The sequence below is a fragment of the Danio rerio genome, chromosome 2, assembly GCF_052040795.2.
Source record: "Danio rerio strain M-AB ecotype USA chromosome 2, GRCz13ab, whole genome shotgun sequence".
Classification (NCBI taxonomy): Eukaryota; Metazoa; Chordata; class Actinopteri; order Cypriniformes; family Danionidae; genus Danio; species Danio rerio.
In genome coordinates, this window is record NC_141022.1 from 43,399,501 (window position 1) to 43,422,619 (window position 23,119).

The 23,119-nt window shown below is 37.5% G+C and overlaps 1 long non-coding RNA gene across 1 annotated transcript in view; it reads right to left on the reverse strand.

Moving 5' to 3' along the window:
* The window catches only part of LOC141378650 (uncharacterized), a 219,681-nt gene extending 204,189 nt beyond the window's left edge, over window positions 1-15,492 (reverse strand). The window contains exons 1-3 of the long non-coding RNA XR_015478782.1: window positions 15,221-15,492; window positions 11,192-11,240; window positions 10,030-10,102 (exon numbers count right to left, since the gene is read on the reverse strand). This is a non-coding gene — a long non-coding RNA (uncharacterized LOC141378650). The remainder of the gene's footprint in view (window positions 1-10,029; window positions 10,103-11,191; window positions 11,241-15,220) is intronic.
* Window positions 15,493-23,119: the final 7,627 nt, after the last annotated feature.

Here is a 23,119-nt window from a genome sequence, read left to right on the forward strand (position 1 = left end):
TTTCTCTAATATTTACAGTATTTTATTACTTTTGTCTGTTTTTTTATATACAGTATTTCAGTTTTCAGCCACAGTTTGAAAAATGTCATGAATTCAATATATATTCAATCAAAGCACATCTTATTCTTGATCCAATTCTTTGCAAAAAGGCGAATTTGACAGCCCAAATAGAGACAACAAATGCCATTGGCTATAAGCTACAATGGCAAGCAATGGTGATGCATTTTGAGTTCTGTATTTTGTATTTTGTTGTCCATTGTGTAATGATTAATTAAAAGAGCTCATATACTTGTTTGCAAGTTGTGCTGTTTGAAGGTAAAACTAGCTTTTGTTGCATATGTTAAATGTTTTGACACGATATGTGCCTTTTGCAAGCAAAATGTGTCATTTTGACCATGAGTGCCGCTGTTTAGGCCTGTGTGTTAACTGTTTTGAAAATGTGGAGTTTCAGTTGACAACTACATCCAAGCAATCGAGAAAAACTGTAATTGTCCAGTGAGATTCCCCTCACTATATTGAAAAGATGCAATATTTTATAATCTTCTTTTGATAAGCCTGAAAGGGTTTGGCCTTTATCTGGACAAGTGTTTGTCACATTTCTTTTGCACAACAACTTTAGAATGGTTTAAGTGACTTTAAAACTACTTTTTTCACTTAGTATTTTTTCACTACTAAGTCAGTGAAAACCTTAAAAATTAGGCGGCCAATTTCAGTTTTTCCATTCGCTTTGGTGCATTTCTCACAACATTATTTACATTTGCACAACAGTTAATGCATTTCTCAAAACAATTAGTACAAACCGCAAAGCCTAGTTACAGTTTTTCTCAGTCGCTTTGGTGCATTTCTCACAACACTATTTACATTTGCACAACAGGTAATGCATTTCTCAAAACAGTTAGTCATTTGTGCACATCCTAGTAGCAGTTTCTAATTCTTTTCAATAAATTGCAATTGCTTTTGGACATGCATCAATTGCTTTCATATAACTCGCTGTTATTTATAACATTATCATTTGCTTATGTCATGTCAGTCAAAATTAACTAAACTTGTGAATGCTGAATAGTCATTCCATATAAAACTAGTCCAAATTTCATTACTTGAGTCGTTACACACAAAAATGTTGAACTACTTGTCAAAATCTGTCAAACAAATTTTATAAAACAAATTTAAATCTTTATTTTACTGAAAATGTATTTAAAATTGAACAATTTCATGAATGATTTACAGACCTGTGTATGTTGTAGGCTCAGTTCCAATATGTACTGCAATATTGTTTACAGTTGTGCACAGCTCTACCTAAAGGGAGTTTATGTTTGTTGTAAATAAGGGTGTGTTTATTCTTTTGCACAATGCTGGGAATAAATGAGTATTGCAAAGAGCAAATGCAGTAAAATTGTGAAACATACATATTCAGTGTCTTGTACTCAGATAACTCACTTAATGCGGTGATGTCTAACTTTGCTGTAGTTTTCAAATGGCTGTGCAAATAGTATACAGTGCTGTCTTGAGCATTTTCAGGAAGTGTCACCAAAATCTGACTTTTTTGCATTGAAAAAATGTAGAGTAAACTGTCATAATGAAAACATGACTAAGCCATTTGACTATCTTGTCCATAAACAACGGTGTCAGGGCTTTTCATTTTGATGATACTGACACTTTGATTGACATGAATACTTGCTTTTGAGGAATGAACTATCCATTTTAAGCATGTGACACGCTTTTGCAGGTTATCAGCTAGGTTTTGCAGTTTGTACTAATTGTTTTGAAAAATGCATTAACTGTTGTGCAGAAATGCACTAGTGTTGTGAGAAACGCACCAAAGCGACTGAGAAAAACTGTAATAACCTGCAAAAGTGTGTCACTTGCTCAAAATGGATCATTACACCAGCATCAGGAATGCTGTTTCTCTGGAATGTTTTAAGAAACTTCTTAAGACTCACCTTTTTACCGTTGCTTTTAACTTAGATAGATTATTTTTGTTAATTTTATCATCTAATTGTATTGAATCATTCATATTTTATTGTGGTCTTTTTATTTTTTTTATTTTACTGTTTTTATTGTTCTGCTTTGTTTGCCTTGTATGCCTGTTAGCGCTTTAAGACTGAGAAAAGTGCATTATAAATAAAATATATTATATTATTATCATTAACATATCAATATATATTTATCTATATATAGAACAGAATATATTCAACTTATAAAATAGGCTTAAAATGTATATCCTAATTTTGATCTCCACTTTATACTGTAGGTAGTGGACAGATAGATAGATAGATAGATAGATAGATAGATAGATAGATAGATAGATAGATAGATAGATAGATAGATAGATAGATAGATAGATAGATAGATAGATAGATAGATAGATAGATAGATAGATAGATAGATAGATAGATAGATAGATAGATAGATAGATAGATAGATAGATAGATAGATAGATAGATAGATAGATAGATAGATAGATAGATAGATAGATAGATAGAATTCAGTAATGGTTTGTGCTCTTTGATACACTGGACATTGTCTGCAGTGTTTTAAAAGACGATTCCTAATTCTGTATTCATTGTGTGTGGGAGATACATTAGGGACAGGGTCGACTCTAATCGTTATTGTCACGACTCTCTTTTCCATTAGTCAATGCTTACGTCCACACACGCGCACCACATACACAGACACCGGGCAGCACAAGACTGATTGAAGCTGGGCGCAGTACGTTAATGAATGTATGTGCAGCGAATACAAATAAGGTCCCTGCTGAAGTTGATCTAAACAAAAAAACAAGCTGCATATACACAACAGCACAACTGTGGAAAATCGGTAAAAATATTCAGATATTCATAATAAAGCAACATGGAAGCTGGAGTCGTGGCCTAGCGGAAGGCCTAGAGGACTTTTTTACTTGGTAAAGCTTGTGCTCTTAGACTTTAGGAAAATTGGTGCAGTGTTTTATCAACAGAGGTTTCACTTACAAATCAGCACATGTCCTTTATTATTATGTTCAATGCTACTGTGGGAATGTGGAATGCTTGACTTTGATACTCCATAATTCCTTACTTAAATACAAACAAAAGTTTGACTATAATTCAATTCAATTAATCTTTATTATCTATAGCTGCAGCTATAGCACTTTTACAATGTAGATTGTGTCAAAGCAGCTTGACATAGAAGTTTTAATAAATTGAAACTGTGTCAGTGCAGTTTTCAGAGTTGAATCACAACTGCACAACATGTTTAGAATACTGACGTCAATTCAACATTATTTCATTTTCCTTTGACTTATTGTCTCTGATTTATCAGAGGTCTTCATAGTGGAATAAACCTCCAACTATTCCTGCACATGTTTTATGCGGGAGATGACCTTCCCCACATAGCAAAAATTCTCTGGCCCAGCTCTGGCCCACACAATCAGGTTTTGCTTGGCCCACATGCCGCAGTGAATTACGGTACATGACTGGACCAAATCTGGCTTCCAGACAAGGGCCAAAAACAGACCATATCTGGGCCAAGTCTCAGCCAAGTTAATAACTCATAACTGGGCCTGAACTGGGCCAGATAGGTTAGTGTGTCACGATTGTAATGAAATTGATAAACCCATCGAGTGATGCGCTTTAGGCACACTCTGGGCACGCTTTTTTTCAAAGTGACCTGATAGGTAGAATTTTTTTTCTTTATTCAAAAATGATTTTAGTGTATTTTAAATGTGGGTCAAGACTGGCCAAACTCACATGGCCTACTTATCAAATTTTTAAATCTGGGCCAAATACTAAATTTTTCATCTGGCCCAAGTCTTGTTTGCCGCCTTAAAGACGGTGCCACCTCTGCCAAACCCCGGCCATGTTTGGCCCACATGCTGTATGCCAGTGCCGGATGAATGCCTGCTTTGCCAGCTTTATGCCAAATCTGGGCCAGAATTCTTTGCTAGGGTCTGGCTGCTACCCAGTACTGAGAAACACTCGCATGCACACACACATACAATCATACACTATGGACAATTTTGTTTACCCAATTCACCTACAGTGCATGTCTTTGGACAGTGCGGAGCATGCGGAGAAAACCCATGCGAGCATGGGGAGAACATGCAAACTCCACACAGCCACCAATTTGACTCATGTTGTGTCCTTGCCATTTCTTGACCATTATATACACTACAAAAAAAAAAAAAATTAAGAGAGTGGAGTGGTGAGTTTTGGTGTGATAAATGTCCTTTATTAATATTTTCTCTGATACTATGGGAGTGTGGAATGATTAACTTTGATTTGACTTTGACAATCCATTATTTCATATGTAAATACATACTAAAGCTTAACACTCTATAACAACATGTTTAGAATATTGACATAAATTCAACATCAGTACACTCTAAAAATGCTGGGTTATCCTAATCTAAATGAGGGTCAAATATGGACAAACGTAGCTTGTGGGTGAAAAGTGTCATTTCAATTTATTTGGAAACAAAAACTACCTGATGGCTATGTTTGTCCATATTTGACCCAACACTGGGTTACAACAACCCATCATTTTAAGTGCATGTTTGAATAAATGGAGGAAAATAGTCATTTTCTAAAGGGCATCACTTTTGATTCACAATGAGCTTTATATTGCACACTGACTTCCCAATTGTTCATAACGCTACAATCACCAGCGATCCAGCCAGTGGCGCCCCCAGAAAACTTTCTTAGGGGTGGCCAGAAGAGGCCGCACCAAATCTTGGGGTGGCACACAAAAAAATAATGAATTAAGTGTAATGTTATATTTTTGTTTTTGGTAAATGTAATATTGTAGTTTTTATTCATTTAATTAATTCTTCTTGAAATATTGCTATTTATTCCTTGAAGTAATTCAGGAAGTACATGTGCAAACCAAATAAAAATCTATGTTTAGTTAAAAAACACTTTTCATATATATATATATATATATATATATATATATATATATATATATATATATATATATATATATATATATATAGTATAAATAACTTTTATAAATAACTTTTTACGTGCTTTTATTGTACATCATATGGTATATGCCATGTCTAAAATTAATAAAGATTAATGAGTTTATTATTCCCGGAGATGGGTTGCTGCTGGAAGGGCATCCACTGTGTAAAAATGTGCTAGATAAGTTGGCGGTTCATTTAACTGTGGCGACCCTGGATTAATAAAGGGACTAAGCCGAAAAGAAAATGAATGAAAGAATAATGAAATTATTAATAACCCAAACAAATGATCAAACTGAACCAAAAAAGGCATTACTATACACACTCACTATACCTAATAATATCATTTATCCATATTACTTTTTAAGCCATTTTATTAATGCAGCTTCTTCTATTGATAAACTGTACCTTAAGGTAAATATTAAATTGCCATTGCTGTCTATTGAAGGTGTGTGCGTGCTGTCAACCACGATCGGGGAGGGTAGTGGCGGTTCTAGTTTAAATGACACCCTTGGCGAACCACCCTATACACCCCACCTCCCTTGAATTGTTAGATTTGTTATTCAATAAATATAACAATTTATTTATAATTATTTCAAATAAATACAATTAATATTATTATACAACTATTATTCTGAATAAATAACAGAAATCAGTCCTAAATATTACTGGAAAACAACAACTGGAGTGATATGCCAAGATCACTTGAGAAACCTTTTGCATGAAAATTAATTATAACAATTCTAAAGAATACAAAAAAAGTATTATAGAATTATCTGTGGTCTTAGACGAGATCATGGCTGAGAAATCATGTTATGAAGTCTTATCTCCCTGACTCATTATCCCTCCTTTCTGCTTTAAAGGCATGCTTAGTGAAAGTAACATCATAATCATCATCATCATCATCATCATATTATATAAACTTTAGTCGACTTTCACCTCTGCACAAAAGGCTGTTACTCCGTTTCACGGCGCATGAGCGGCGCGTACTGTATTTTGTCGGCGTGCATGCAAACAACCAACCGGAATTCACACGGGAGTGCGTGAGGCGCGCGGGAATGATTTTCTGTGCGCATGCGTCAGTTTGCTTTCACCAGCATTCAGCATTGAACCAGCACTAAGGGGGAGAGACAATGAATCAGCTACGTCAGTAACACCAACAATAATTTAGTGGCTGCATTTTATTTATTTAAATGTTGTGGATTTATAAGTACATAATGTCAACAGCAAAATGATATTGGGGTGGCCAAAGGGGTGGCCACAGGGGTGGCCAGAGTTTACCGAGGGGTGGCCGTGGCCACCCCTGGCCACCCCTTGGGGGCGCCCCTGGATCCAGCCTGTGCAGATTTGATTAGTATTGCATAGAACTACAAATGGAATAGAGCATAGTACTATTAAATGGACTACAAGATCCAGTCGTGCACCACTCACACACCTGGGGCCTGTTTCAGAAAGGAGGTTAACTGAAAACTCAGAGTATTTTAACCCTGAAATGAGAGAAACTCTGGGTTTTCGGTTTCAAAATGGCAGGTTTGTTAAACTCGAGAAATCAGGGTAAGTCAAGCCTGTTTCTGAAAGAGAGTTAACTTTAACTCAGAGTCAGTTACTGTGGTAACTTACTCTGTGAATCTAACCTGGTCAGAAGCAGGTTTTATTCTCTAAACTCAGAGTTTCTGTCTGTCTCCTCCCCTTTTTTTAAAGATGAAGCGGTATTTCTCGCCTTAGCCTTACGTTTCCACCCACCTTTTTTAATGCTCATTTTGGATACGTGCATAAAAACGATTGATAGAAACGTCATGATGCACATAACTTTTTAAAATATGCATTAAAAACGCACATAACTGAGTAGGGTAAACTTTTATTCGATAGAAAATGTGCGCATAAACTACGATGGAAACACTTTTACTGAACAAATTACAGTATGTACATTAAAAAAAGATCATGATCATATGATAATGAAAATGTGTGTAAATGAACAAACCAGCAGGCTGGGCACACTGTAACACGTCTTAAATATTGTTTTAGTCATTCTAAAATGCCTTAACTGTTTCAGTATTAGTGTATATTATTAATTACCTCCGAACGTCTGGTGCGTGTCAAGAGTCTCCGCGTCTCATGGCTTCAGACGCCCCCACGTGTTCATTGTGTTTCAGCATTGTCTTCTGACATCGAGGCACAAGTACATTAATTAGGCTAAATAAAGAATTAATTGACGCAGCTTCTTCTACCACAGTAAATTCTGTTTTTACTGTTGATATTTGGTGCCAGTTAAATCAGGAAGTGACAATTTTTTTCTCTTTGACTCGTTGGATGGAATTTTATTCGCATCTTTTATGCAATATTCCAGTCTTGCACATAAATTTATGTAATATATTTGGATGGAAACATAGCTATTGCCTTCATTTTAGTCACACACAGAAGAACTGTACGAGAATGGCTTATGCTTTTTTAATAAATAATTAAATTGAATTCACCTTCGATATGCATGTAACTAGATTAATGGGATTATTATTCTTTCTAAAAATTATTTTTAGTACTGCTTACCTTCTAAATGTTATATTAACCTCTATCACTTGATCAATAAAAAAGGCAGACACACAAGTGCACTGTTAAATCATTTAAAACTAATAAATGTATAAAAGAAAGTTTAGAAAAAATATATAAACGTCACAAATTACATTACTTATTTTATTATACTTAAATATTTAAATACTTAAAAAGTTAAATTAGGCATTATCTTGAGCAGCTGTTTTCCCACGCTAACTGGTTGGTGGCTGCTTCTTTTCAAATATATACACTCATATTTGCTATAACTTTGCATGAGAACATCAAGTTCAGCTGGAGAAAGAAATGGTGATCTCTTTTATAAGATATTGCCATAGTCACTCGTAATGTCTGCGCTCCACTGATAATGCCTTTTTATAGTCACGGTGCGCGCGCTTAACTCTGAGTTGGTCTACTCGAAGTTGATTGACCCAACTCAGATCAGCTGTTCTGAAACCGAAAACTCTGAGTTTTTAATCTCTCGGTAAATCAACTCAGAGTTCAAGTTTAAACTCTGAGTTGTTTGAACCTCTTTACTGAAACAGGCCCCTGGCCTAGATTGCCATGATTGTAGACAAACACAGCTGATGCTCCTCATGAACTGATTACTGGGACTATTTATATAGCACACGCCCACACACACACTTCAGTGCTGAGTCTGTCTCCAAACATGGCAATCTAGGCCAGGTGTGTGAGTGGTGCATGACTGGGTCTTGTAGTCTATTTAATGTCGTATTATTTTGTAGTTCTATGCAATACTGGGTTTTTACCAGTGATCTGCACAGGCTGGATAGCTGGTGATTGTGACACATACAAAACATAGTGCACTCTAAAAAATTCTGGGTTATCGTAACCTAAATGTGGGTCAAATATGGACAAACCCAGCTTGTGGGTTTAAAGGGTGATTTCAATTTAATTAACAACAAAAATTACCTAATGGCTAGGTTTGTCCAAATTTGACCCACAGTTGGGTTACAACAACCCAGCTTTTTAAGTGTGTGTCTGAATAAATGGAAAATAGTTATTTTCTAAAGGGGCATCCCCTTTGTTTCACAATGAGCTTTCTTTTGCACACTGACTTCCCAATTGTTCATACAAACATAGTTGCAGTGTGTGACACACACACACCGACACACAGAAAATGCTGTTTTAGTTGCTTTTAAATGGTTGTAGTAATCAAGCATAGGGTCAAAAATGGACAAACCCAACCTTTTGGTTAAATAGTGTAATTCAAATTAAATAATAGAAAATAGGACCTAACATCTACATTTGACCTTTTATGTTAGACTCACCACGGGCCTCATGTACGAAGACTTGCGTGGAAATCATACTAAAACATTACGTACGCACAAAGCTGTAAATGTGCGTATGCAGAAAAAAATTCAGATATAAGAAACACTGCGTACGCCGAATCCCACGAATATTCTTTGTACATCTAAATGAACGTGAAACTAAGCGCAACATGCACGAGCGCAAAACCCCTCCCTGCCTCCTCCCCTGTATGAATATGCTAATGACTCTACTTTGGCTAAACCCAACGAAAAAGCAATGGCAAAAGCAAGCAAAAAGAGAGACTTTGAACAGAATATTAATTGGAGGTGCTCCTTTCGGAGGAAGACCAGAGAAAAACTGTGTTATTTGCAAGTTTGTCCTCCGGAATTAACAACAAATTAAAACAAGAGTGGGGAGAGTTTAGCTGATGCGGTTAACACAGTTGGGTCTAAACATCACACTGTGTGGATTAAAAAAAAGAGATAGTGCGATGTATAAAGTAGGTGCAAAATGTTATAAAATCCTTAACAGTTTGAGTGGCGCAGCAAGAAAACGCATGTTATCATGTTTTGACACGTTCGAGCATGAACTCGGTTCGAATCCAGCATCTGATGAACTCATTCTTCTTCCAGCGACCCCCCCCACCCCCCCGCTACATAACAGATTTTGCCTACTATTAATAAACGAGGAAGACAAGTAGGAATTATTAATAAGTCTGTGCATCATCTTTTATTTTTATTTGCACATTTATTGAATGGAAATGTTTCGGATTCACATTTGCAAATTCATCTTTAGATAGTGTCTTTATAGCAATGTGCGTGCAGTAGATAGCTCCGATTACATTGGGAAAACAGGAGACCGCAGCAAATTGCGCTTTAATGTTTGGCTGGTCAACTGTATGGTATGGAAACCTTGTATACCTGCTAGTGAACCTGTCTCATACAGCTGCCATTACAAGGCTCAGACACTTTGTAGAGTGCAATTTAACACAACTGCCTCTAGGAGTCGCCAATGGAAATAAAACAGGCGCACACAAAAAATGTGCGTACGCCAGCCATTAAGCTGACGTGGAGCAGCGCACATTCCCACGTTCAGTTTATTGTTTGTAAATACAAACGTGAGCGATTCTGAGCGTGAAACCTGGCATACGCAAAGTTTTTGTGCGTACGCATCGTTGATACATGAGGCCCCTGGAATGATGGTTTAACCTTAAAATCTCCTTCAATGTTCTACTGAGGAAAAAAAAGAGTGAGTAAATTAACTGTCAATTTTACCATCAAGTGCTCGAGTAGGCAAGGTGAACCTGACTCATGTTGTGTCCTTGCCATTTCATGACCTCTGTATACCCTACAAAAAAATAAGAGAGAGAGAGATCAAATAGTTTTCATGGAGTGGTGAGTTTTGGTGTGATAATCTGATGGACAGCGAGTCACTGGTACAGATGACCTGCTGCAGAAGGGCCAATGAGACGCTGTTTCAGGCCAAGAAAAACAGAGCAAATCTCCACACAGAAAGACAATCCAATGCCGACCTGTGAGCCGAAGTCATCAACTCTCAGCTACCAGCCTGGATGAATGAAATCAGACCCCTGCAGTCCTCAGCAGGAGTTTATCAGTGGTTGGCCGAACGTCCACACATGCACGTTGCTAGCCTGCGGAAAGCTGCTTGTTATCTCCCACCATTTAGCTACGTCCTCTTTTTCATTGCCATTGTCTTTGACAGCACTCTAAGTAAAAGAGCTATTAATTTCAGCCTCACCTTTGTTCTCCCTTTCCCCAGTCTCTTTCACTTTCTCCATTCATTCCAATGCCCTTCTCTTTTTACGTCCCTCTCTCGGTTCTTTTTCACACCCCTTCCATCTTTTTCCAGCCCGTTGGTCTGGTTTGCATCGGGCTGTGTTATTTCGAGTTCCCACTGAGGGCAAAGTGTGTGTCAAAAGGTATGATTTTACCTCTGATAGCACACGGGGAATAATTGTGGCAGGCAGAGAAAGAGAACAAGATCTGTAATCTGTTTTCCTTGGATCCCAACTTTATGAATACTCACAGGGTTTAGTGAGCTGGCGAGATGCATAGTGCAGATACTTCCTGCTGTCCCCAGACCGGACCGCCCGCAGGCTAACAAACCCTCTCTGATTCACACACACATTTATTACACTGCAGTCCCAGACACACACACACACACACACATTGCTGCAGCTCCTCTTAAATTCCCTCGACTTCCGCTTGCACAGATCAGCACAGAGTGTTTGTTTAGCATGAGCGAGGCAAGCTCTGTCTGCTGACTGGCTTATGAAAATACACAAAACAAAGCCTTTTTTTAATACATTACCCCAAAACTATCCATGGAAACCAAATTGATCCTTTTGACTTTTTAAATACGCATTTGCTATGATGTGTCTTATTCTAAATGGAAAGTATTAAAGGCTTAGATCACCCCAAAATGAAAGGTGTCATCATTTGCTCACTCTCATGTCGTTTCAAACCTAAAAAAAGAGAGAGTTTTGATCAGTTTCAAAAGTACTTTAATGAAGTCAGAGTCATTTCTGTTCCTATAAAATCCAGCAAAAAAGAAGAAAAAAAGCCTTGGAAAAAAGCCTCTGTTTGTGTTCAGTGATTCATGTTATTATGCGAGTAAAAGCCTTAAATCAATCTGTTCATCATAAAAAGTAATGTCTTGTTGATTAAACAGCTTTGGTCATATATTTTTTTCAGTTCTCAATAAATGTTCTGAAGCTAAAAAGCTGTTTGGGATGAACAAAATTTCAATGTAAGCACATACAATTAAATGATTTCCTTCGGCTTAGGCCCTCATTTATCAGGGTCATCACAGCGGAATGAACCGCCAACTATATTGGAATGAACCGCCAACTATTCCAGCATATGTTTTACGCAGCGGATTGCCTTTCAGCCACAACCTATACACTATGGCCAGATTCATTCAGTCATTTTCCTTCGGCTTAGACTTTATTTTTGAGGTATTTACAGTGGAGCGAACCACCAACTATTCCATCATATGTTTTATGCAGCAGACACCCTTCCATCTATAATCCAGTTCTAGTAAACACCCATACAATCTCACATTTACACTCATACACTACAGCCAACTTAGTTTATTCAATTCACTAACAGTGCATGTGTCTGGACTGTGGGGGAATCCCATGCGAACAGGAGCAGAACATGCAAACTCCACACAGAAACGCCAACTGGTCCAACCAGGGACCTTCTTGCTGTGAGACGACAGTGCTACCTTACCGCCCAGTTTCAAAGATTTTCTTCACAATAATCTGCACTTGTGTTCTGAAAATGAGCAAAACTTTTGGGATGAAAGTATAGCATGAAAGTGACTAAATGAAGGCATTAATTTAAAGATTAATTTAAATGTTTGCTTAAACTAACACTGACTACATTTCTTACTTTTTTTATTGTTTTTTTTTTTATTATTATTGCAATATATTGACTTTTTGGTGAGTGCAAAATGCATGTCTTCTGCTGCCCAATCACTTCTATTGAGGTTAAATATAATTAGTTATAATTTACAGTATTTACTGAATGGATGTATTTGTAAACAGCTTAATCTTGTTTATTTTAAATATATCTGACGATCTTGTGTTAACTGCAAACATATGTTGTCTTTTATTTTTGCAAAAAACTATTAAACTGCATTTTTATTTTAAAATTCAGCTCCATCAAATGTTTCAAAAGCAATTCAACAATGCAAAATGTTAAATTTCTTCAAATTTTGAATATTTGCTTATTTTTATGGGCAATATGCATTCAGTTTATGAAACATCTGAATATAAACACTGAAAACTCTAATGAGAATGTGAAAAATAAGGTCTGAATATGAGCAGTGGGACATAAATAACAGTGTTACTATTGTCCCTACGGGGACTCTTGCCATTTCAACCTGATTTATTTTAAACTGTAAAACTCAGACATTGCAAACTTAAGCATGTGTTATTGCACTAAATAGCAGTGTGACAAAAGAAACACAACTTGTGATAAGGAAAAAAGAACTGCTAAAATAATTTACATTCTGCTCTTAAAAACTTAAATTCGGACCTAACCATGCATGGTCCTAAAATCAGGTGATATTTGGCAGCTCAATCAAAAGCTGCATGCTGAATGTGCTGTTACAGCCTGGAAAGCAAATCGTCACCTTGAAATTATAAGGTTCTATCTGCGTTCTGAATGATTTTGAGATATTAAGCTTCAAAGTTTTTGCATTCATTATAGCAAACAGTATGTGTAATGTAAACAACTTTAAAAAAAACATCCCATAATGTAAATCAGTTGTTATATAAAAATGTTAATAACTAAATTTTGACAAAAATGTCAGGTAGAACCTTATAATTTTAAGGTGACAAAATGTATAGAGGGCTTTTAGTCAACCTGCTCTAAAATGGTTAAAAAAATTATAACACACTATAAAGTGTGACTGTTGAAAATTATAATTCATCCTTTCCTAACATCAACACTGGAGTTTCCCAAGGATTTGTCTTAACTCCGTTGTTATTTTCTATCTACATTAATGACCTGCGTCATGGAATAGACTCAGCTAAAATACACCTGTATGCAGATGATACAATAATATATACACTGGCACACTCCTTAAATCAAGCTGTACAGAATTTACAGAACGCTTTTCAAGAACTACAGTGTACGTTGAGGATTTAAAATTGGTTTTAAATTCAAATAAGAGTAAATTACTTTTAGCTGTGGCCGCACAAAGGTAACAGATCAGACAATTACATTTTCGAATGGTGTACCAATAGAAAGAGTTAGCTCTTAGCCTCTTATAAATATATAGGTATTCGGATTGACGAGAGATTAGCCTTTGATATATACATTGACAAGTTATTGAAAAAGCTTTGGCCAAAATTTGGTTTCTTAGACTGGTCAAAAAAATGTTTTCCTAATAAGGCCTGTAAGAAATTAGTAGAGAGTACATATATTTTTGTCCATAATTGATTATGGTGATCATCTCTATATACATGCAGCCGCTATTCTACTTAGAAAACTGGAATCTGTTTTTCATGAACCAATACGCTTTGTCACAGGTGCAGACTCATTGATACACCACTATATTTTGCACGATTCCTTAGATTGGTTATCTCTATATCAAAGAAGAAAATGACATTTATCTACTTTAAAGGCTTTCTTAGGTAAAACACCACCCTATCTTTCTAATTTGCTAAATTTCACATAAATAACCAACACACTAGATTTGTTTCCTTCATTTGGTTAACAGTCACAAGGGTATTGTCAGAACTTGGCAAATGTGCTTTTTCCTTTTATGTTCCTAGGGCTTGGAAAGACCTGCAAAATCAGCTTAATCTTGACAAACTTAAGACTCGGAGTACCTTTAAACATCTTCAGTACAACGTCTTAAGGGATACTTGTAATTGTTTTGTATGATCTGATCTTTTTATGAATGTTGATTTTGTAATTTTGTGGTATTGTTTTTTGTGATTTTTATGTGAAACTTTATGTGCTGCCTGTCGTGTTGACCAGGTCTCACTGGAAGAAGAGGCAGTACTGTCTCAATTTGATCTCCTGGCTGAATTAAGCATATAATACATAATAAAAACCCAGGAAGCAAAACATTCTGGCCCAGATTTAGCATAAAGCTGGCACAGGAGGCATTTGTCTAGCATTGGCATACAGCATGTGGGCAGTCCAGCACTGGCATACAGCATACACCGTCTTTAAAGCGGCAAACAAGACTTGGGCCAGAAATCAAATGTAGTATTTGGTCCAGATGTTTAAAAAAATGTATATGTGGACTACGTAAATTTGGCCTATCTTGGACCACTTTTAAAATACATTTAATTTATTTTTTTGAGTAAGAAAAAAATTCTTACAATCAGGTTGCTTCAAGAAAAAACATCCATAAAGTGAAATGCTTCATGTGTTTATCAAATTAATTGCAGTCGTAACACACCAACATACCTGGCCCAGTTTAGACCCAGTTATGGGTTATTAACTTGGCTGAGATTTGGCCCAGATTTGGTCCATGTTTGGCTTTTGTATGGAAGCCAGACTTGGTCCAATCATGTACCGTAGTTCACTACAACATTTGGGCCAAGCAAAAGCTGATTGTGTGGGCTAGATCTTGGCCAGAGAAATTTAGCTTTGTGGGAACCCTATTTTAGCAAGGTTTTTATTTTTATTTTTTCTATGTTTATGTTGGCTGAAATTATTCAATCATTTTGGGTACTATATTTTAGGCTTTTCCTATAAAATCCAAATCTAAAATGTTGATTTAAAAAAAATAGTAATAAAAGATAAGTCACCAAGGACTCACCACATAAGCTCAGGAACACATACATTTCATTTTCAAGTTCCAGTTAATGCAAAATCTAATTCCACCCTTCATTTTCCTCCTTGATTATATTTTTTATAACCCAGAAATGTCACAATAACAAAACTAAAATGGGTTGCAAACACATTTCCCACTGACCTTAAACATGCCCAGTCCAGCACTAACAGCACTCAGAATCAGCGTGTAACAAGCTGTTGTAGTGTGATGAGAATCCAAATGAAATTCTATTCTCATGCAGTGAAATTATCAAGCCCCCTCGTCTCTATTAAGACAGTTGACCTTTACGGCCGTGTGGCCACTTTAAGAGATTTGAGGTTATGAAATCTGAATTGCATCGATCAAAGCAACATCATTCATCACAGAATCTTTTTTTTTCTCTCTTTCTCTCTCCCTTCACACTCCCACTCTCCAACAGCTGATAACACGGGCGATGATTAGCCCCGGCGAGTGGCAGAGGAAGGTCACATGTCCAAGTATGGCTTCCTGTTACTCTCTCCCGCTCGCAGATGGCGGTGATTAGGGCGAGCAGGACTGTGTGTGACAGCGGAGATGGATCAGGGACAGAGGAGGAGATAAATAAAGCGGGCTGTCTGCGTGCTGATCCTGTCAGCAAACCCACAACAAGCGATCTATCAGCGTAGAGAGAGGGAGAAACACAGAGGGAAGTGAAGATAAATGCGGAGGGAGAGAAAGTCAGAGAGACTGGTGGGTGGAGGAGAAGGAGGAGGAACGGCAGGAAAAAACCACTAGAACAGAAAGAAAATCACAAATGAGATCTCAATTCTCTCTACTAGACTGTGATGAGATTAAATGCAGAAATTATGAAAGACACTTTTTGCTAGATATTTTGACGTTAGTTCATTCATTTTTTGGCTTAGTACCTTTATTAATCAGGAGATGCCACAGTGGAATGAACCGCCAACTTATCTAGCATATTTTTTACACAGCGGATGCCCTTCCAGCCGCCCACAACCCAACAGTGGGAAACACAGAAAAACTCTTGCATTCACACACGTACACTATGGCCAATTTAGCTTATTCAAATAACATATAGCACATGTCTTTGGACTTGTGGGAGAAACCGGAGCACCGGAGAAAACCCACGTGAATAACATGCAAACTCCACACAGAAATGCAAACTGACCCAGCTGGGGTTCAAACCAATGATGCTCTTGCTGTGAGGCGATTGTGCTACCCACTGCGCCGATATTTAGACATTTATAAATATGTTTAAGCTGGACATAGCTGGTTTTGGCAGGGCTCCCAGCCTGGCTAGGCTGGTCAAGCTGGTTTTAGCTGGATTTAGCTGGTCATTTTCCAGCCTGACCAGCTAAAATCAGGCTGGAAATGGCTGGAAACCAGCCTGGAAGTGGCCAAAACCCCTCTAAAACCAGCCTTTTTGACCAGCTAAAATCAGCCGACCAGCCTAAGCTGGTTTAAGCTGGATTTTTCAGCAGGGTTTATATATATATATATATATATATATATATGTAATTTTATTTCATTGCTTATTTTGGCAACACAGTGGCGCAATAGGTAGTGCTGTCACCTCACAGCAAGGAGGTTGCTGGTTCGAACCTTGGCTCAGTTGGCATTTTTGATGCGGTTTTAGGTCAGTAGCTATGTTTTGATCATCCCATTTTTATGTGCATTTTGGAATATCACATGAACAATGATTATGCAAATAACAAGAAGTGTATCAATTGTGAAAAGTGCATAAAAAATGTGCACAACTGAGTTGGATAAACGCACAATCGCCTCATAGCAAAAAGGTCGCTTGTTCGAAATATTGTTTCGGTCATTCTAAATGTCCTCAGCAAATGTCCATCATCAAAGTAGTTCTGTATTATTACCTCCAAAAATTCTCTTATGCTTATTTATTAAATTACGCATAATTGTATTTTGTTAACATCTAACCCTGTAAAAACAGTAATTATAATGAAAATTATTTACATATTTTTTAATTACCAATTCGATTGTATATTATTAATATCTATCCCTACCCCAACCCTCATGGTAATGTAAAAATATGAATTATTATTGTACAGGATCACAAAAGTGTTGCTATTTTGATGTAGGTATCCACAGCTGTATCCCATTTGCCAAAACAAACTTTAATCTGTTTGGTGTGCTTTAACATACAGTTTTTTGCCCGGATGCGATCTAACGCAAAATATTTGTCTTTCCTTGGTGCTGGATGTTTGCTGTCGGCTTGATGTGTCCTGGTTCTAAGGCACAGGTAATTTATTATATAAGAAAAAAAGGTAAACAGTGGCTTTTCATGCCTCAAAAAAAAATTCTACTTTTGATATTTGGTGGCTGTTTATCAGAACGGTTTTATTCACTTTGACTCACTAGATGGACACTGTGCTTTATTTGCAAATGTTTTTGCACCATTCAAGTTTCTAAAGTCTAATTGGGATATTTGGATGGAAACATACACTCTTAGAAATAAAGTACGCAAGCTGTCACTGGGGTGGCACCTTTTCAAAAAGGTACAAATTTGTACGTAAAAGGTCCACATTAATACTTCAAGGGTACATATTAGTACCTAAAAAGTACAAAAGTGTTCATTTTAATTTTTTTAGGTACTAATATATACTATTGAGATACCAATATGAACCCTTTAAGTACAAACGTGTACCTTTTCAAAAGGTACCTACCACCCCAGTGACAGCTTGCTTACCTCTATTTCTAAAAGTGTAGTGATTGGCAATTGTCTCCCAACTAAAGCATCTTTTACACTGGTCACAGATCATCAGGTAGTCCTTGTTGAACCCAGCTGATAAATAAAACATGCAGCTTCTGTGAAATACAGATTGCCGCAGACCTGTAGACTTTTGTGCATCCTTAGCAGAACTATCAGTACTCAGTGGAGTGTTACTGAATGAGTGCTCTAACGTCTTTTAGCCACAAGCTTTAGCCATAAACACTTTAAAGCTATTTCATTGATTCATGACTATTAGGTCTGGGAAATCACTGCTTGACACTTTAAGTATAGGAGGACTGAACTTACTCATTTAGCATTTGTAGATGTCGATGCTGACATTTCCCTTCATTCCTGCCTTCATGCTCATGACAGGGCCTGTCAAAGTCTCCATCTCTAAAACTTTTGTTTCATATCAAGTTGTTACAAGTCTTCTGGGAATATATATGACTCATTCTAGAATTTTGGGTCCATTTTAGACATTTTCTGTTCATTTTCCTTAACTGGAATGATAAAGAACAAATGAATAATTAGCAGTAAACTAAATACATGATAAACGTAAATAATGCAATATGTTTTGTGACAAGGGGCATTTAATTCTGTTACTATTTTTTTAAATTGTTGATCCCCCCCAGAAGAGCTGGAGGATGTGTCTGAGAAGAGGGAAGTCTGGGGATTTCCATCATATTATTGTTTTTAAAACGTGGGTTAGGGTTAGGAACTAAACTGTGCAGGGCTGCGGCCTGCGTATGACACCCCTGGTTTAGGCCATTCTATTTAAACTCAGAAGTCAGTAATGTAATGCAATGTAATGTAATGTGTATTTCTATGGTTTTGTATGCACCCAAAGCACTTTACAATCTTGAGGGGGGTCTCTCCACACCACCACCAGTGTGCAGCATCCACTTGTATGATGCAATGACAACCTCAAGATGACATCGCCAGTGCGCACCGGTTATTGGTGGAGTGGAAAGACAGTGAATTCTGTGGATGGGGATGATTGGGAGGCCAAGTTCATAAGGGCCGATTCAGAGACTTTGGCCAGGACACCGGGGTACCCCTACACTTTACGAGAAGTACCATGGCATTTTTTTTGATCACAGTGTGTTAGAACCTTGGTTTAATGTCTCATCCGAAAGACGTGTAGTGGACATGTGTAATGTAATCAATGTTGTAGATCTGAGGGAACGAGACAGAGAGAACTTAGCAAGTGATGAGCATTAAAAATTGGACTGGGGTGCAGCCAATCTAACAGAGTTGACCAAAATCCAGGAAGAGACACAACATTTTTATTTTATTACTGAATGGCAAATAATACAAAAATAGATGTTTCATGTATCTGTTTATTTAACTTACTGGAATAAATACATTAAAAATATGAAAATTAGACTCAACTATTTGATGATTTAAAGCTGAATGTATGGTTCCAGCCTGATCTCACGAGAAAACGTAAGTATTTTACGTTTTGCCAGTTTAGTGGCTAATTCGTACGAATTCGTACGAGTTCAGTCGTACGAAATGGTACAATTTTAAAAAGGAGGCGTGGCACCTGACCCCACCCCTAACCCCAACCGTCATTGGGGGATGAGCAAATCGTACTAAATTGTACGAATTAGATTGTACGAATTCATACGAATTAGCCACTAAATGAAAAAGTTACGATTTGCCGTGAGATTGTGTTGATGGTTCAGGTGGGAGAGACAGTCATAAACAGGGGTAATCTTTAAGTTAATATTTCCAAAATAAAATTCCTCCAAATACACATAAACACATGGTTTGTAGAGATCACTTGATAAGATTTGCTTTATTATTGAAAACAGTTTCATCAAAGTTGTTTTTCATTGGTGAAAAATGCATCTTTAAGGTTTATATGGTGTACCTGAAATTTTAGAATCAGCCATATATTCCACTGCCTCCCGAGTCGCACTGTACAGACAGCTCATAAGTGTCATCATTATGGGAATCGGGCTTAACTGGTAGTGACGAATAATGCTGTATTCCATTAAGTCACAGCTGGGAATTATTTTACAAGTGGACTCCATTCCAGTGCAGTTAAAAAATTAAGACGGATGTGTCTAATAATAGCAATACCAGTTGATCAAAATGTGGATTTTTTTAAGTGATAGTTCACGCATATAATGCAGAAGCACCATATCTACAGATTAAAGTTGGATAGTGATATTTGCATCACTGCAGTAGGTTTATTTGGACATATTTGAACAGAAATGCTAATCTGTTGATGCTGCCAGTTAGAATAATACATCATGAAAGTCTTTTAGTTTTTTTTTTTTTTTTTCTCTAAGAAATTCTGCTTGGAAAATCTAAATATGCAATAAAACATTTGAGCTGGATAAAAATGTTTCTCAAATTCTGTCCTGCAGTAAGTTAGTGGATCAATCTTGCTCTGTAGTTGGAGGGGAAGAAGATTGAAAAAATGGGAGAGCAAAGAGAAACCTCCGGCCATGAAGAAGACTGAAAGAGAATAGAGATTAAATGTAGAGGATATTTATATCTCATATTTGGAGTTAGTCTGAGCTCAGGGGACACCGACTGGAGAGAAGAAATCTGGAGAAAACAGTAAAAGAGAATAGCGGGGGGGATGGGGCACAAACGTATATAACATGAGGCATTTTAGTGCAAGATAACATTATTAGACATGGGTCACGCAAAAAAAAAATATTAAAAAAAGCACGTACACAATGAAGCAGTGTTCAGGTTTCAGTCATAGCTAGTGAAGGTTAATTCCGTCCTCATTTTGTATGCATAATCTGTTCCTGCTCTAAAATGGAGAGCAGCGCTCCTCTGCAACTTTCGTTTGATGATGGAAAGTAATAGAACTCTGCAGACTCAATTGGTCCATTCATCATTCAACAAAACAACGTGTGCAGATTTTCCCCCACCCAACCAATGTCAGCTACAGCTCAGTCAATGGGAGCTAGATTGGTATTCACTCACGGATGTTATCTTATCAGTAACCTTGAATGTGGAATCAATTTGTTTTGTGCGGGCAGGGCTGGTGAATATTTATGCCAGGTTTGGAGCGCAGCAATTGGCTCCATATTATCTCCGTTACCTGCACCAAACGGGAATGTCAATGATGTACTCCAAATAAAACGTCCTCCTTGTAAACAATAGCCTTATCTCTGTGTTTTTCATGGTCGATTGTGAAGTCGGGGGCCATGTCGGCTTGATACAGCTGACACAGCGACCGAAGCGTGATATATGCTGTTATTTCAAACAAATGACAAATGCTCTTATTGTGAAGCATTTTATCAGCATGTATTAGATAAAAAGCAGGGGAAGGTAATTAGCGGTCAAACGGATAATACAATTAGATTTTCAATTTTATGTGTTAATTGTTATTCCATATGAACGAAAAGGGGATCTTTTTTTTTTTTCTTACAGCAAGGAGATTAAATAGAAAACAAACAGAGACTTCTTGTCTCGGAGACGCCCAATACCTCAATTACTCATAGACATCAGTGGGATTACATTGGTGGTAAATGGAGGCTTTCCAGTGAAATGAAATATCATATTTACTTTTTTTTTTCTTGCTAGGAATGAAATGAAATTAAAAAGTCAGGCAGATTGACTGGTTTCTTTCAAGACAGATTTACATTTACTAATTTAGGAGACAATTTTATTCTAAGTGATTTACAAATGAGGAAAAAAAAGAAGCACTTCAAATCACCAATAGCAACAATACATAGACACACAATTGCACAATGTTTTCCAGAGACATAGAGTGCTTATGAGAAAGTGTCTGTTGCATCTGGAAAAGAGGGTGTCTTTTATTCTGTGTTCACACCAGACGCGGCACGAGCAGATAAATCAAGGTATTCCAGCCTGATCTCACGAGGAAATTTAAGTATTTTACGTTTTGTCAGTTAAGTGGTTAATTCGTACGAATTCGTACGAGTTCAGTCGTATGAAAATGTAAGATTTTAAAAAGGAGGCGTGGCACCCAACCCCAACCCTAACCCCAACCGTCATTGGGTGATGATGAGCAAATGATACTAAATTGTATGAATTAGATCATACAAATTCATACGAATTAGCCACTAAATCAAAAAGTTACGAATTGCCGCGGCGTGTCTGTGTGCCTGATGACTCTAGCTTCGTTGCTAATTGGCTAACATGGATTTTATTGAGAGAATAGCTTTGTTTATGTGCTTAAAGAAGGCTGATAAACAGTGTTAATTTGTTTGGAGCCGAGTCCACAAGATCCATTTAGAGGTGCACCCAACTATGAATTCATCAACTCTTCCAGAAAATGTACCTTGATGATGGAGGCTTTTAGCGGTGCTTCAGACTGAACCGAGCCCATTTTAATAGGCTGTTGTCTGGTGTTAGCAAGAGGATTTTCCCCCTGGACACCAACAACAGGCGCTACGTCATAATCACAACCCTACAAGAGAAAGCTACTGATTGGTTAACACAGCACGAATGTCCGCGCCACCTCATTCATTGCTGATATAATCAACAATCCAGTGGATGCCCCCATTTCATTGCCACAGCCATATCACCCTGCAGCTCAAGACCGGTTACTCACTGAAGCTAACTAGGACTGAGCCTGGTCAGTACCTGAATGGGAGACCATATGGAAAAACTAGGTTGTTGTTGGAAGTGGTGTTAGCTCCAGCAGGAGGTGCTCAATCTGTGGTCTGATCCTAATGCCCCAGTAAAAGGGGACGCTATACTGTCAGTGAGTGTCATCTTTCAAATGAGACATCCTGACACTCTGAGGTCATTAAAAATCCCATGGCACTTCTCGTAAAGAGTAGGGATGTAATCTTGGTGTCTTTGCCAAATTTCCCCCCATTGGCCCATACCCATGGCCTCCCAATCATTCCCATCCACTGGTGTGTGGTGAGTGCACTGGTACTGGTGGCACTCAGTCACTAGTGTGCCTCTTAAGGCAAAGGGACTTCCACAGCTCCTGCTATCTAGCCTCTATTAACCAAAAAGAACAATAGTCTTCTTTGTTTCTGCCTTTATTTTTCCTCGGGAATTTCTGGCAAGCACTTAAGAAATATTAATACTTAAAAGAAGCAGCTCGTCTCCTGAGCTTTGCAAGAGCGACCTTTGAGCAATGCACTGTTCCTCTGTGATGCATGCGGTCATCTTTCCCCCTATGTGTGTGCGCGTATCACATTTGGCTAGCGTTTTGTCACCTGCTCGTAAATGTCTAGTAGCAGATTGAAGTCAGTGTAGCAGAATGGCGTGTGCATTTGTTTCGGTCCAACCTTGGTGAGATCATTACCTGAGGTGCTCCGCTACCTCCTTCACCTCTCTCTCTCCTGCAGGTTGCTGTAATGCAGCAGATGGCT